The sequence below is a fragment of the Pleurodeles waltl genome, chromosome 4_2 (assembly GCF_031143425.1).
Source record: "Pleurodeles waltl isolate 20211129_DDA chromosome 4_2, aPleWal1.hap1.20221129, whole genome shotgun sequence".
Lineage (NCBI taxonomy): Eukaryota > Metazoa > Chordata > Amphibia > Caudata > Salamandridae > Pleurodeles > Pleurodeles waltl.
Window position 1 is genome coordinate 408,996,956 of NC_090443.1, and position 15,163 is coordinate 409,012,118.

At 51.5% G+C, this 15,163-nt stretch overlaps 1 protein-coding gene across 5 annotated transcripts in view; it reads right to left on the reverse strand.

The window, feature by feature from the left end:
• Window positions 1-15,163, reverse strand: part of RABGAP1L (RAB GTPase activating protein 1 like) — a 1,234,468-nt gene that overhangs the window by 346,345 nt on the left and 872,960 nt on the right. The gene's annotated exons all lie outside the window — the stretch shown is intronic.

Sequence of the window (15,163 nt, forward strand, 5' to 3'; positions counted from 1 at the left end):
TGCTTCTGAAGGAGCAATCTTATCAGAGGATCGATAGCGGTGCTCAATAGCTCAGGATACCAGACTCTTAGTGCCCAGTCGGGAGCCACAAGGATTACTTGGACCTGGTCATTCTTGATCTTCTTGAGAACTCTGGGCAGAAGTGGTATGGGCGGCAAGGCCTACGGGAGGCCTGAGTTCCACTCGAGACGATAAGCGTTGCAGAGCGATTTCCACACTGGAACTCCAACGAGCAATACTGCTGACTTTCTGCGTTCTCTGAAGAGGCGAACAGATCTAACCAAGGCTCTCCCCACTGCTGAAAGAGACCTTGCCCCACCTCTGGATGGAGAAGCCATTTGTGATCGACCAAGCATTGTTAGCTGAGTTTGTCTACTCTGACATTCAGAGAGCCCACCAGATGCTGAACCACCAAAATGCACTGTTGTTCCAGTTACGTCCAGAGGAGCAGAGCCTCCTGACAATGGGTCCACAACCCCACCCCGCCTTGCTTGTTGCAGTACAACATGGCGGTGGTGTTGGCTGTGAACACCTGCACTACCTTCCCTTTGAGAGAGGGAAGAAATTCCTTTAATGCTAGTCTGATCGCCTGAAGCTCCATCACGTTGATGTGGGATCCGGACTCCACCGGAGACCAGATGCCTTTGATCTCCGCCTCTCCCAGGTGGCCTCCCCATGCCAGGAGTGACACATCTGTCACTACTGTCAGATCTGGTTGGGGAAGGGAGAGGGATCTGCCTCTGACCCAATCGCGGTTTGTTTGCCACCACTGCAGATCTTGTACAGTTCCTTCCAAGATGTGGACCGTGTCAGAGAGATTCCCCTGATGCTGCGCCCACTGGAACTTCAGATCCCACTACAGAGCACGCATATGCCGTCTGGAATGTGACACTAGCAGGACTCAGGAGGCCATGAGGCCCAGCAGTCTCAAAGTCATTCTCACCAAAATCCAGGATAGAGGTTGAAACATCGGTAGCATAGCCTGAATATCCTGGACTGCGACCACCACCAACACCTTGGTGAACACCAGAGGGGTGCTGGTAAGGCCAAAGGGGAGCACAGTGAACTGAAAGTGCTTGGGGCCTACTGTGAACTGCAAGTAACGTCGGTGGGCGGGCAGGACAGGAATGTGGAATTAGGCGTCCTGCAAGTCCAACACTACCATCCCTTTTGGTCCAGGGCAGATAAAACCTGAGCCAAAGTGAGCATTTTAAACTTCTCCTTTCTGAGCAAGAGATTGAGGGACCAGAGGTCTAGGATAGGGCGGAGGCCCTTGTCTTTTTCGGGCACCAGAAAGTAGTGTGAATAACAACCACAAACTATTTCTGGTATACGCACCCTCTCTATGGCTGCCCTAGGTAAAGAAAGCCACAACTTTCTCCTTGAGAAGTGCCAAGTGAGCCTCTGTTCTCCGATCGTAGGATGGTGGTATGGATGGATATGGATATTGACCCAAGGGTAGGTCGCTCCCCCTGCCGCTGCAGCTCCTCCAAGTTCCCGAGTTCCTGTGTTCCTGAGACCCACCTAACTGTAAGTACCCCCCTCCTCCCAGCCCCTCGCCCTGCCCCGCGCCACTCACCTTCTCTCCTGCTCCTGCTTCTTTTCCTCCTCTCTGTCTCTTCCTCCTCGCTCCCCCTCTGCAATCTTCTTCTGTGTTCTTCTGTTCTTCTCTTCTGTTCTTCCCTTCTGTTCTTCTGTGTTCTTCCGGTCTTCTGTGTTCTTCTTCTCTGTTCTTCTCGGTGCTTCTGTGTTCTTCTTCTGTGTTCTTCTGTGTTCTTCTCTGTTCTTCTCTGTTCTTCTCTGTTCTTCTGCTCTTCCGATCTTCTGTGCTTCTGTCTTCTGTTCTTCTGTTCTTCTGTCTTCTGCTCTTCCGGTCTTCTGTTCTTCTGTCTTCTGTTCTTCTGTCTTCTGTTCTCCTGTCTTCGGCTCTTCTACCTCCTCCGTCTTCTTCCCCCGAGCCTGCCCTCCTGCTCCTTCCTCATCCCCCTCCCTCACTCGCCTCCCCCTCTCTCACCCCTAGCTAACCCGTTCGCTATCTACCTCCCTCACTCCTCCTATCTTCCTATCTCTCTAGCTCCCTATCTCACTATCTGACTCCCCCACTCTCCACCTCCTCCTACCTACCTATCTGTCTATCTATCTATTTCCCTATCTATCGACTTCTCTATCTATTTTCTCTATCTATTTCTCTATCTCTCCCCCCTCCCGCCACCCCCCTCTACTACCTATCTCCCTATCCTCTCACTCTACCTCTCTCCCTCACCCACCTCTACAACCCCCCCTCCCCTATCTTCACAACCCTACTCCTATCTCTCTCCCTAATCTCCAAACCTCCTAACACTCACCCTCCTCCACCCTAAACCCCCTCCCCCAGCTCCTCTCACTCTACCTGTCCCCCCCCCTCCCTCGCGCTTTCCCGCCGCGACCTCCTGCACGCCCCCGCCCCCCAGCTCCCATTCGCCCCCAGCTGACCCCTCCCCCCCCCTCCTACCTCTTATGGCGGCCGCTGCGCGACAGTGGTAGCGACCCTTGACCCAAGGGTAGGTCGCTCCCCCTGCCGCTGCAGCTCCTCCAAGTTCCCGAGTTCCTGTGTTCCTGAGACCCACCTAACTGTAAGTACCCACCTCCTCCCAGCCCCTCGCCCTGCCCCGCGCCACTCACCTTCTCTCCTGCTCCTGCTTCTTTTCCTCCTCTCTGTCTCTTCCTCCTCGCTCCCCCTCTGCAATCTTCTTCTGTGTTCTTCTGTTCTTCTCTTCTGTTCTTCTGTTCTTCCCTTCTGTTCTTCTGTGTTCTTCCGGTCTTCTGTGTTCTTCTTCTCTGTTCTTCTCGGTGCTTCTGTGTTCTTCTTCTGTGTTCTTCTCTGTTCTTCTCTGTTCTTCTGCTCTTCCGATCTTCTGTGCTTCTGTCTTCTGTTCTTCTGTCTTCTGTTCTTCTGTCTTCTGTTCTTCTGTCTTCTGTTCTCCTGTCTTCGGCTCTTCTACCTCCTCCGTCTTCTTCCCCCGAGCCTGCCCTCCTGCTCCTTCCTCATCCCCCTCCCTCACTCCTAGCTAACCCGTTCGCTATCTACCTCCCTCACTCCTCCTATCTTCCTATCTCTCTAGCTCCCTATCTCACTATCTGACTCCCCCCCTCTCCACCTCCTCCTACCTACCTATCTGTCTATCTATCTATTTCCCTATCTATCGACTTCTCTATCTATTTTCTCTATCTATTTCTCTATCTCTCCCCCCTCCCGCCACCCCCTCTACTACCTATCTCCCTATCCTCTCACTCTACCTCTCTCCCTCACCCACCTCTACAACCCCCCCTCCCCTATCTTCACAACCCTACTCCTATCTCTCTCCCTAATCTCCAAACCTCCTAACACTCACCCTCCTCCACCCTAAACCCCCTCCCCCAGCTCCTCTCACTCTACCTGTCCCCCCCCCTCCCTCGCGCTTTCCCGCCGCGACCTCCTGCACGCCCCCGCCCCCAAGCTCCCATTCGCCCCCAGCTGACCCCTCCCCCCCCCTCCTACCTCTTATGGCGGCCGCTGCGCGACAGTGGTAGCGACCCTTGACCCAAGGGTAGGTCGCTCCCCCTGCCGCTGCAGCTCCTCCAAGTTCCCGAGTTCCTGTGTTCCTGAGACCCACCTAACTGTAAGTACCCCCCTCCTCCCAGCCCCTCGCCCTGCCCCGCGCCACTCACCTTCTCTCCTGCTCCTGCTTCTTTTCCTCCTCTCTGTCTCTTCCTCCTCGCTCCCCCTCTGCAATCTTCTTCTGTGTTCTTCTGTTCTTCTCTTCTGTTCTTCTGTTCTTCCCTTCTGTTCTTCTGTGTTCTTCCGGTCTTCTGTGTTCTTCTTCTCTGTTCTTCTCGGTGCTTCTGTGTTGTTCTTCTCTGTTCTTCTCTGTTCTTCTCTGTTCTTCTCTGTTCTTCTGCTCTTCCGATCTTCTGTGCTTCTGTCTTCTGTTCTTCTGTCTTCTGCTCTTCCGGTCTTCTGCTCTTCCGGTCTTCTGTTCTTCTGTCTTCTGTTCTTCTGTCTTCTGTTCTCCTGTCTTCGGCTCTTCTACCTCCTCCGTCTTCTTCCCCCGAGCCTGCCCTCCTGCTCCTTCCTCATCCCCCTCCCTCACTCGCCTCCCCCTCTCTCACCCCTAGCTAACCCGTTCGCTATCTACCTCCCTCACTCCTCCTATCTTCCTATCTCTCTAGCTCCCTATCTCACTATCTGACTCCCCCACTCTCCACCTCCTCCTACCTACCTATCTGTCTATCTATCTATTTCCCTATCTATCGACTTCTCTATCTATTTTCTCTATCTATTTCTCTATCTCTCCCCCCTACCGCCACCCCCTCTACTACCTATCTCCCTATCCTCTCACTCTACCTCTCTCCCTCACCCACCTCTACAACCCCCCCTCCCCTATCTTCACAACCCTACTCCTATCTCTCTCCCTAATCTCCAAACCTCCTAACACTCACCCTCCTCCACCCTAAACCCCCTCCCCCAGCTCCTCTCACTCTACCTGTCCCCCCCCCTCCCTCGCGCTTTCCCGCCGCGACCTCCTGCACGCCCCCGCCCCCCAGCTCCCATTCGCCCCCAGCTGACCCCTCCCCCCCCCTCCTACCTCTTATGGCGGCCGCTGCGCGACTGCGCAGCGGGCGCGCGCAGCGGGCACGCCGCTGGCGCGCCGGAGGCGCACCAGAGGCAAGCCCGTCTGCGCCCGTCTGCGCCTGGCCCGCGCCCAGCGCCACGACCCCTGGTCCCCAGCTCCCCCAAGCCCCGCTGATCCGCTACGACCCCACCACCCTCCACGCCCTCAACCCAGGGCGCTCCAAAACCTGCTTCCTAGCTCACCCCAAACGCACCCATGGACCCTTCGCCTGCAACTCCTGCAAACGCATCTTCCACCACGCAACTACCACGACCACAAGCCCACGCGCCATCAACCACCTCAAGTGCATCCTGGTCAACGCTCGTTCCGTCCACAAGCACGCCGTTGAACTTTGGGACCTCCTGGACTCCACAGCCCCGGACGTCGCCTTCATCACGGAGACATGGATGAACGCCTCCTCTGCTCCAGACATCGCTACCGCCATCCCCGAAGGCTACAAGATCTCCAGAAAAGACCGCACCAACCAAGTAGGAGGAGGTGTCGCCATCATCTTCAAAGACTCCATTAGCGTCACCACCTCCACCGAAGACCCCCCCCCTCGCCGCTGAACACCTGCATTTTCAGATTCGCACCGACCCAAGGACCACCCTCAGAGGATCCCTCGTCTACCGTCCTCCCGGACCTCGCGCCTCTTTCAGCGACGCCATCGCCGACCTCATCTCCCCGCACGCCCTCGCCTCACCGGACTACATCCTCCTAGGCGACCTCAACTTCCATCTGGAACAAAACAACGACCCCAACACCACCACCCTGCTCGACAACCTCGCCAACCTCGGCCTCAAACAACTGGTGAACACCGCCACCCACATCGCCGGACACACGCTCGACCCTATCTTCTCCGCCAGCAAACACGTCTTCTTCAGCCACACCTCTGCCCTACACTGGACCGACCACAGCTGCGTCCACTTCACATTCCGACGCGAGACCTCCCACCTCCGCACTCAACCCATCCCTCGTCGACAGTGGAACAAGATCCCTGAAGAGCAACTCTTCTCCGCTCTCGCCGCCAACCAACCCACCCTCACCACCGACCCCAACGACGCAGCTCTCAACCTCACAAACTGGATCTCCAACTGCGCTGACAACCTTGCTCCCCTCAAACGCACGCATCGACAGACCAACACCAAAAAACCTCTCTGGTTCTCTGACACCCTCAAAGAATCAAAGAAAACTTGTCGTGCCCTTGAGAAGGCCTGGCGCAAGGACCACACCGCTGACAACATGACCGCCCTCAAGAACGCCACACGCGAACACCACCACCTGATCCGCACTGCCAAAAGGAACTTTTTCACCGACAGACTAGACAAAAACAGCCACAACAGCAGAGAACTCTTCAGCATCGTCAAAGAGTTCTCCAACCCCAGCGCCAGCGCCAACGCCGTCACGCCCTCACAGGATTTGTGCGAATCCCTCGCCACTTTCTTCCATCGCAAGATCAGCGACCTCCACGACAGCTTCGGACACCAGACCCAACCATACACCACTGAACCCGCTTCCCCGGACATCACCCTCAACAACTGGACCCACATCAACACGGAAGAAACCAAATCCATCATGAACTCTATCCACTCCGGCGCCCCTTCGGACCCCTGCCCGCACTTCATCTTTAACAAAGCCGACGACATCATCGCCCCGCACCTCCAGACCGTCATCAACTCTTCTTTTTCTTCTGCTACCTTCCCCGAATGCTGGAAGCACGCTGAAGTCAACGCCCTACTAAAGAAACCTACGGCTGACCCAAGCGACCTGAAAAACTTCCGCCCCATCTCTCTTCTACCTTTCCCAGCCAAGGTAATAGAAAAGACCGTCAACAAACAGCTGACCACCTTCCTGGAAGACAACAACCTGCTCGACCCTTCACAAACCGGATTCCGAACCAACCACAGCACGGAAACCGCCCTCATCTCAGTCACAGACGACATCAGAACCCTGATGGACAACGGTGAAACAGTCGCCCTCATTCTCCTCGACCTCTCGGCTGCCTTTGACACCGTCTGTCACCGCACCCTAATCACCCGCCTACGCTCCACCGGGATCCAAGGCCAGGCCCTGGACTGGATCGCCTCCTTCCTCGCTAACCGCTCCCAAAGAGTTTACCTCCCTCCGTTTCGCTCAGAACCCACCAAGATCATCTGCGGCGTACCTCAAGGCTCATCGCTCAGTCCGACACTCTTCAATGTCTACATGAGCCCCCTCGCCGACATCGTACGCAAGCACGACATCATCATCACCTCCTACGCCGACGACACCCAACTTGTACTCTCCCTCACCAAGGACCCCGCCAGCGCCAAGACCAACCTACAAGAGGGTATGAAGGACGTCGCAGATTGGATGAGGCTCAGCCGCCTAAAGCTGAACTCTGAAAAAACGGAAGTCCTCATCCTCGGCAACACCCCGTCCGCCTGGGACGACTCCTGGTGGCCCACGGCCCTCGGCACCGCACCGACCCCCGCAGACCACGCCCGCAACCTCGGCTTCATCTTGGACCCTCTTCTCACCATGACCAAGCAAGTCAACGCCGTGTCCCCCGCCTGCTTCCTCACTCTCCGCATGCTCCGCAAGATCTTCCGCTGGATCCCCGCCGACACCAGAAAAACCGTGACCCACGCCCTTGTCACGAGTCGCCTGGACTACGGCAACACCCTCTACGCCGGGACCACCGCCAAACTCCAAAACCGCCTGCAACGCATCCAAAACGCCTCGGCCCGCCTCATCCTCGACGTACCCCGCAACAGCCACATCTCCGCACACCTGAGACACCTGCATTGGCTCCCAGTCAGCAAAAGGATCACCTTCCGTCTTCTCACCCACGCACACAAAGCCCTCCACAACAAGGGACCGGAATACCTCAACAGACGCCTCAGCTTCTACGTCCCCACCCGCCCCCTCCGCTCCGCTGGCCTCGCACTTGCTGCCGTCCCTCGCACCCGCCGCTCCACGGCGGGTGGGAGATCTTTCTCCTTCCTGGCGGCCAAGACCTGGAACTCCCTCCCCACCAGCCTCAGGACCACCCAGGACCACTCCGCTTTCCGGAGACTCCTAAAGACTTGGCTGTTCGAGCAGCGATAACCCCCCCTTTCCCCCCTAGCGCCTTGAGACCCGCACGGGTGAGTAGCGCGCTTTATAAATGTTAATGATTTGATTTGATTTGATGGAGGGGTAATCTTGAAGGGGAGGGAAGTAGCCCCTTCTGACTATTTGCAAAACCCACCTCTCTGACGTGATGGACTGCCAGCGAATCAGGTGATAGCGGATCCTGCCTCCGACTGGTCCCTGGTGGGGAATTGTTAGACCAGGAAGGTTTAGAGGTAGCTGTAGAGGAGGAGGGGGGGAATGGCCAGACTGCTGGCTCCCTGATCCTGATCCACGAGGACAGTGGATCCCATGTCCTCGGCAACGCAGAGGCTGGGCTACATGTGTGGCATGGTGGCTGGAGGGAAACAGATGTAGCTGCGAAAGGGGTGAAAAACAGACTGAGGGGGACATACAGCCGCCGCAAAGCCCAAGGACCTGGCCATAGCATGAGAATACTTGAAGCACTCAAGCACTGAGACTGCTTTCTCTCCCAAGAGATGGGTGCCATCAAAGGACATGTCCATAAGATTGGGTTGGACATCCCCCGAAAAGCTAGATGTCCTCAACCTGGTGTGGCCCTAAGGGCCAGTCGATGACGCCACTCTGCCCAGTGAGTGGGTCATGTTTAGCCCACATGGGTTTGTGAACTTTGCTGCGTCTCTCCCATCAGCAACTGCTTGCGAGAGAATGGCCCGGGCCTCCTCCGGGACCTGTGGCAGCACTTGTGCAACCGTATCCCACAGAGCATGGGAGTTCACGAAAAACATCTTCTTGGAGCTGGGGGTGTGGCTCCACAAACAATCCCGGGACCTTCCTCTCAAATGATATCGGGACTTACACGAAGCCAAGCACCAGGCTGCCAGAAGCTTTAGAGATTGCTCCCTCAAAAGCTTTCGGATTCATGGCCCGTCACTCGGACCACAACTTCGGGTCATGGTCGCGCTCCAGACACCAAAGGCAGACGAGGTGCGGATCCGTTATGGACACTGGGTTTACGAGAAGACATCCATGATGCACCAGAAGTGTAAACACCCAAAAAGCTTTGACAAAAAGTAAAAAAGGCCTGTCATAAAATGTCTGAGGGGTAGCTCTTTCTTCGGATCAGTGGTAGCTAGTGCGGAAAGAAAATAGTTAACATTGGCGCACCAGGCTGGCGTCCATATATGACCCACAACGTCGTATCCGGCACGGATGACAGATATGGAGCTGATCCACGTCGAGAAAAATCCCCAGATCCAGACTGACACCTGGGGGAAATTCTAAGGTAAGGAATTTGCAACTAGATGTCTATCAGATACTGGAAATTCAATAGACTGATTTAGGTGGAATTCAGATACCACATTTGGGAGGAATTTCTGATTGGTATGTAGTACCACTTTCTCTTTATGTAGTTGGAAGAATGGTTCTTCTAAAGTTAATGCCTGAAGCTCACTAACACGTCTGAGTGAAGTGATTGCAATTAAAAATGTTACCTTCCATGATAGAAATTGGAGGGGACAGGTGTGTAGGGGCTCAAATGGAGGAGCCATCAGTCTTGTTAACACAATGTTAAGATTCCAAGGTGGGACTGGTGGTACCCTACGAGGAACATATCTTTTAAGACTCTCTAGGAAAGCTTTAATTACAGGAATCTTGAATAAAGAAGTGTGGTGTCTATTTTGGAGATATGGGGCTACAGCTGCTAAGTGTAGCCTTATGAATGTAAAGGCTAACCCAGAGGTATGCAAGTCAAATAAATAAGACAATATCCTGCATCTTTGCTCCCAGAGGATCGATTTGTTTTGAATGACAATAGTGAACAAATCCTTTCCACTGTGCTGCATAACAGGCTCTAGTAGTGACTCTTCTTGCTTCCTTGAGAATACCCATACAATATTGTGGTGGATTTAAGTACACAAACTCTAGGACTTAAGGAGCCAGATTGAAAGGTGGTGTTGCAGTGTCTGTCTTGTCCATGGTTCTGCGTGAGAATGTCCTGCCTGTTGGGCAGTACTTGGTGGGGAACCACTGATAGTTCTAGGAGTGTGGAGAACCCTGGTTGTCATGCCCATGTGGGAGCCACTAAGGTGAGGGTGAGAGATGTTTACGAACCACAAACTGAAGCAGTGGGAGAGGTGGAAAAACGTCAGCAAAGTTCCTAGACCAACACATCCACAGTGTATTGCCCCTGGACTGTGGTTATGAGAAGCTGCAGGCGAAGTTTTGGCGTTTAGCGTTTTCTGCTGTGGCAAAAAGGTCTATGTCTGGGTGTCTCCAATGCTGGAAGAATGGGAGGAAGACTTACGGGTTGAGCTCCCACTCGTGGACTTGTTGGCATCTCCTGCTGAGGAGATCTGCAAAGCTGTAGTACACTCCTGGAGATACTTCGCTAACAGGTGAATGTTGTATCCGAGAGCCCACTTCCATACAATTCTGAGCTACATGAGATAGCTGAGAGGACCTGGTGCCCCTGTGTTTTTGCAGATAATACATGGCAGTCATACTGTCTGTTTTGATCAGGACTACCTTGCCAATGAGATAGGGAAGGAATGCTTTGAGCGCTAGATTAACAGCTAACAACTCCAGGTGACTGATATGGAGATGTGTTTGACAGGTTGTCCAGTGTCCCAGAACAGTGAGATCTTGTGAATGTCCCCCTCAACCCATGAGAGAATCATTAGTTGTTATGGTTCTCATCTCAGTGGAACTGAGCCCAGGAAAGGCTGTCCCTTTAGGAGATTGTTGGTATTCCACCACTGCAGAGAGTAGTAAGCTTGATGGCTCACCAACACTAGATCTTCCAATCAACGCTCTGCTTGAGTCCACTGATGCACAAGGCACTCCTGCAAAGGACGCATATTGAGTCTGGCATGAGGTATTATGGCTATGAATGAAGCCATAGTCCCTAGGAGACCAATAACTGTCCTCAATGTTATAGGCTTATGAGGCTGAAATTGTGGAATGAGTGCTAGAAAGGATTGAATGCGGGCAGCATTTTGGTAAGCTACCCACCCCTGCTGAGAATTGAGGATGGCTTCTAAGTAAGATTTTACTTGAAGTGTTTGGTGGAGGGACTTGGCTGCTCTGATGGTGAAGCCTAGTTGGCGCAGTAGGTTTATGGTGGTTTGTGTGTGTTGGAAACTCCTTTGATGGGTTGTGCTTTTCATGAGCCAGTCCTCTAAATATGGAAAAACATGAATGTTTTGTAGATGTATGTAGTTTATGTAGATGAGCAGCTACTACTGCGAGACATTTGGTGAAAACCCCGGGGGCTGTACTGACCCCGAATGGGGGCACTTTGAATTAAAAGTGTTGTCCATTTTGTATGAACCTGATGTATTTGCGATGGGAATGTGGAAGTAGGCGTCCTACATTTCAAATGCAGCCATGTCAGCTTGTTGTGGTAATAGAATGACATCTTGAAGAGTGACCATGTGGAAGTTCTCTGAGAGAATGTACCTGCTTAGAGGTCAAAGGTCCAAGATTGGTTTAAAAGACCCATCCTTTTTGGGAATGAGGAAGTAAAGTGAATAGACTACTGTGCCTTGCAGTTGTAATTGTACAGGTTCTATGGTCCCTTTTTCAAAAGTGCCTGAAAGTCTTCTTTGAGCAACTGTTGATGGTCTGTTGACAGTCTATGGTTGCTGGGTGGAATGTGTGGAGGTGTGGAAATAAGCTACAGACAATCAGCATGTTGGACAATATCCAACACCCACTGGCCGGAAGTGATATAGGAGGAGACTGTTGTGGATCCCACACAGTAAGAGGAGCAGCAAAAAGAGCCACGTAGCAATGATATTTGCAACACTCTCATCAGTTTAGTCATCTCATTATGCTTTTTTATTTTTTCTAGAAGAGTGTCAATATGAGGTCCCAAGAAATGTTCCTCATTAAAGGGGAGAGAAAGTAAGTTCTACTGTACTTAAGGCTTAAAGCCTGACACTCTTAGCCAGGTATGTCTCCTAAGGAAGAGGCTTGAATTAATGCCCCTAGCTGCTGTGTCAGCCACATTGAGGGCACAATGTATTGTTGTATTTCAGATGTTTGGCCCCTGAGGCAATCTGATATGCCCTTTTTTGTGATCTTTGTGAACATAGTGGAGACTCTCCTCCATCTCATCCCAGCGGGCCCTGTCATAGTGCGATAGGAGACCAATGGCGTTTGCAATCCTCCAATGGTTGAGAGATTTTGGAGCCTCTCTCTTACCCTTGCTGTCTTTATCTGGAAGGGTGCATCACCAGATATCTGAGAGTTTGCCTTTTTACGGGCTGTGGCTACAGCTAGGGAGTCAGGTGTAAACTGTCCCTTAATGTATGTAGAGGTAATTGGTGAGGTTTTGTATTTTTAAATCGACCCTTGGAGTGATAACTCTAACACTAACGGGGCCGTTGAAAATGTCTTGAGTGTGTCTGAGCATACCCTTAAGCACTGACATATATTGTGCAGAACGCTAAATGAACGAGAGGGTTTCAAATGAAATATCATCCTCTAGAGGCTCAGTATGTAGCCGTACTTTATTGAATGTAGCCGCCCTACTTATTAAGTCACAATACGTTGTTGTATCATCAGGGGAGGAAGGTCTGGCCAGATACAGATCTGGGTCTGAATTATCAGGTGGGTCTGCATCATATGAATCCCACAGAACGCCTTAAGGTGGGATTGAGTATTGGCCTTCATCCCCCCTATCCTCTGTATAGGAGTGTAGTGAACCCTCGGGTGACTCAGAAATGGGCCGAACAGGTGGGAGTTGTGATGACGGGGTGTGCACAGGAGGCTGTGATAATGGTGTGCTGGTGTACAGTGGATGGTAGCCTTATCCTCTTTTTTCTCTTCTTTGGAGAAAGAGGAATGTCGAAAGCCTCTTCAAAAGACAGCTGTCTTTTTACAGCTTTGTGTCCGAGTGAGTGATCTGGTGAGGATATGTCCTGTATCTGGGTAAAGCATTAGCTGCTTTTGCCTTGAGTTCAACTCCTAGTGAAGTCTCTCAAGCACTGATTCTCCCAAGTGATTGGCAAGTGTGTGAGTTTTTGGCTCTGTTGCAGGTTTAGCCAATGTTATTTTCAGTGCTGATGCTTTAGGCTTTCAAGCAGATTTTCTCAGCACCGAGGTGGAATGGTGTTCTGGCACCGAAGGTCTCCTCGAAGCCGATGTGGTGGGCTTGGAGTTGACAAACTGCTGTTTAGGCCTTTTTTTGGTACAGAGGATGGACGTGTCTGCAGCAGACGATCGGTGCTGATCAAGGCCCAACGGCAGTGGTGGCACAACCAGTCTTGATTTTTTGGTGTGAAGGTAGTTGAGTTTTTGTCGATGTTTGTTGTGGCTAGGGTGGAGGCGGTACAGTACTCACAGTATGCCCTGGAATGATGTTGTGCATTTCTATGTCAGACCTGGACCTCTCATCAAAAGAAAGGTTGCCTTCGTCAACAGCCGATGGATGGGCCTCCACCTCAAGTTCTGGGACTCCCAAACCAAAGAGGTCAGGCGTGTCTTCAGCGCAGCATGGAGACATCTCAAGTAGTCGAGCTCTTCGATCTCTCTGTGTTTTTCAAGTAAAAATACTTGCAAACTTGGCAGGTTGTCTACTCGTGTTCGGGGAGGTAGGCATAAGTTGCACACCTGATGTAGATTGTGTATGGATTCTTGGTGTGGCAAGAAGGGCAGAAACAAAAGGGTGTCTGTTCCATCACCAAGTGGAATTGAAAGCCGAAGAGAAATTCCACCCCAAAGGACAAAGGCCCAAGGGGGCTGTGGCCGAATGGAATCCCCAGGATAAATTCTACATCATCTTATAGCTGGGGAGATAGTGATCGAACTGTGATCAAAAACAATACAGATAGTATCAGAGAAATGACCAACAACAGTGTAGAACTGGGGCAGAGGAGCACGCGTCCGAACCAGACAGCAGAAGAAATCAATATAACAATGGAGTCGAGGAGCATGTGCAGTGCAAGCAGAAGGAGGAGTTACTAAACCTCGTGACTCGAAGGACTTCTTCGAAGAAAAAACCTCTGCACATGTCCAAGACCAAAAAACCCTTGCACACATCCAAGCCTAACACTAGATGGCGGACATATGCTAAGCATGTGTTTCTACAGCAACAAACTTTTCAGTTTTCGGAGAAGATTAAGGAGAAAATGGAAGGATGCAGCATGATTGGAAATGAGTGCTTTTAGAATCATTTGAGTGTCCGGGGTAAAACACTGCAACTCTGCGAAAAGACCTGGGTGGGTGGGATTCATTTCTTGTAATTCTCTGTGAGCATTTAACAGCCCTGTAATTGTGTGGTGGCTTTCAAGTGTTTGTCTAGGTGCTGGTCATGGTCTCTCAGAAATATTTACTCTGAGTATATCAATGCAGGAAGTGCTAGTAGTTTGTGGGGGCTCAGATCTTCTGAGACTCCTTTGCTATCAATCACAGAGTCAAAGCTAGCAGCGGCTATCGTGGCTATTGCCTGGCTTGTGCCTTTTTGCCTGATTCTGCTGCTATGCAGGGAAGCCAAGTAGTGCCTGAAAACTAAAATTACATATGAATACATGCAGTGTTGGGCTAGGCAGAGCAGCCCAGGGACCATGCTCATAAATCTAGTATTCTGATTGGTGGAGTGGCTGCTTGCTAATATAGCCAATGGTGTGACTTGTGATATAAGCACTAGTGCTGGATCACAGATCAGGTGTTGTGCTTGACTCAGCGGCTGGAGCACACACCCACTGTGGCCATTGGTGGGGCAGACCTCTGGGCTGGTTAGTGCTCCAGTGCTGTGAGTAGTAGTAGAATTGCAGAGCCATGATGATATATCAAATGTCTTGCTTGGTAGAACACTTGCAGAAGCAGAATCGTACGCCTAGTATTGGTCAAGTTGTCTCAGCGACTGGATTGTTATCCACTGCTGTAACTGGTGTTGTGTTAGGTAAAGTAGTTTCAGAGGATGATCATACAGTCTGTTTAGTGAATGGCACAGTGTTCTCTAGATGAATTGTACTCTCAGTGTCATAACTGATAGAGCAGTGGGAAGGCTGGATAGACACCCCGTATTGAAATTACCAGCGTATGAATAAGACTTGATCATGCATAGAGGCCCCAATTCAGAATTTCTCTGTAAATATGTGGTAATATGATTAGGTAGCTATGTTACAGAACCCTGCATTTTAAAATAGGAAGTAACTTGAAGATACAGTTTTTCTGCATTCATGGGTGTGAAATTACCACTCATACTTACAGGCTTTCCAAAGCTGTACTGAGGTTTTGCGACATGTTTGTGATGCAGCAATACCAAACTATTTTAAATCTCAGAACAGAAAATATTCGATAATCTCTTACTACGCATCGAACGCAAACTTTTCACACTCCTGACAATCTCTACACAAGGCTACAGTATTTTGATTGGAACAGAGCTGCAGGAGGTGCTCTGACTGGTAAAATTACCACATAAGGTGTGCCAACTGGTGGGATAACTGCAA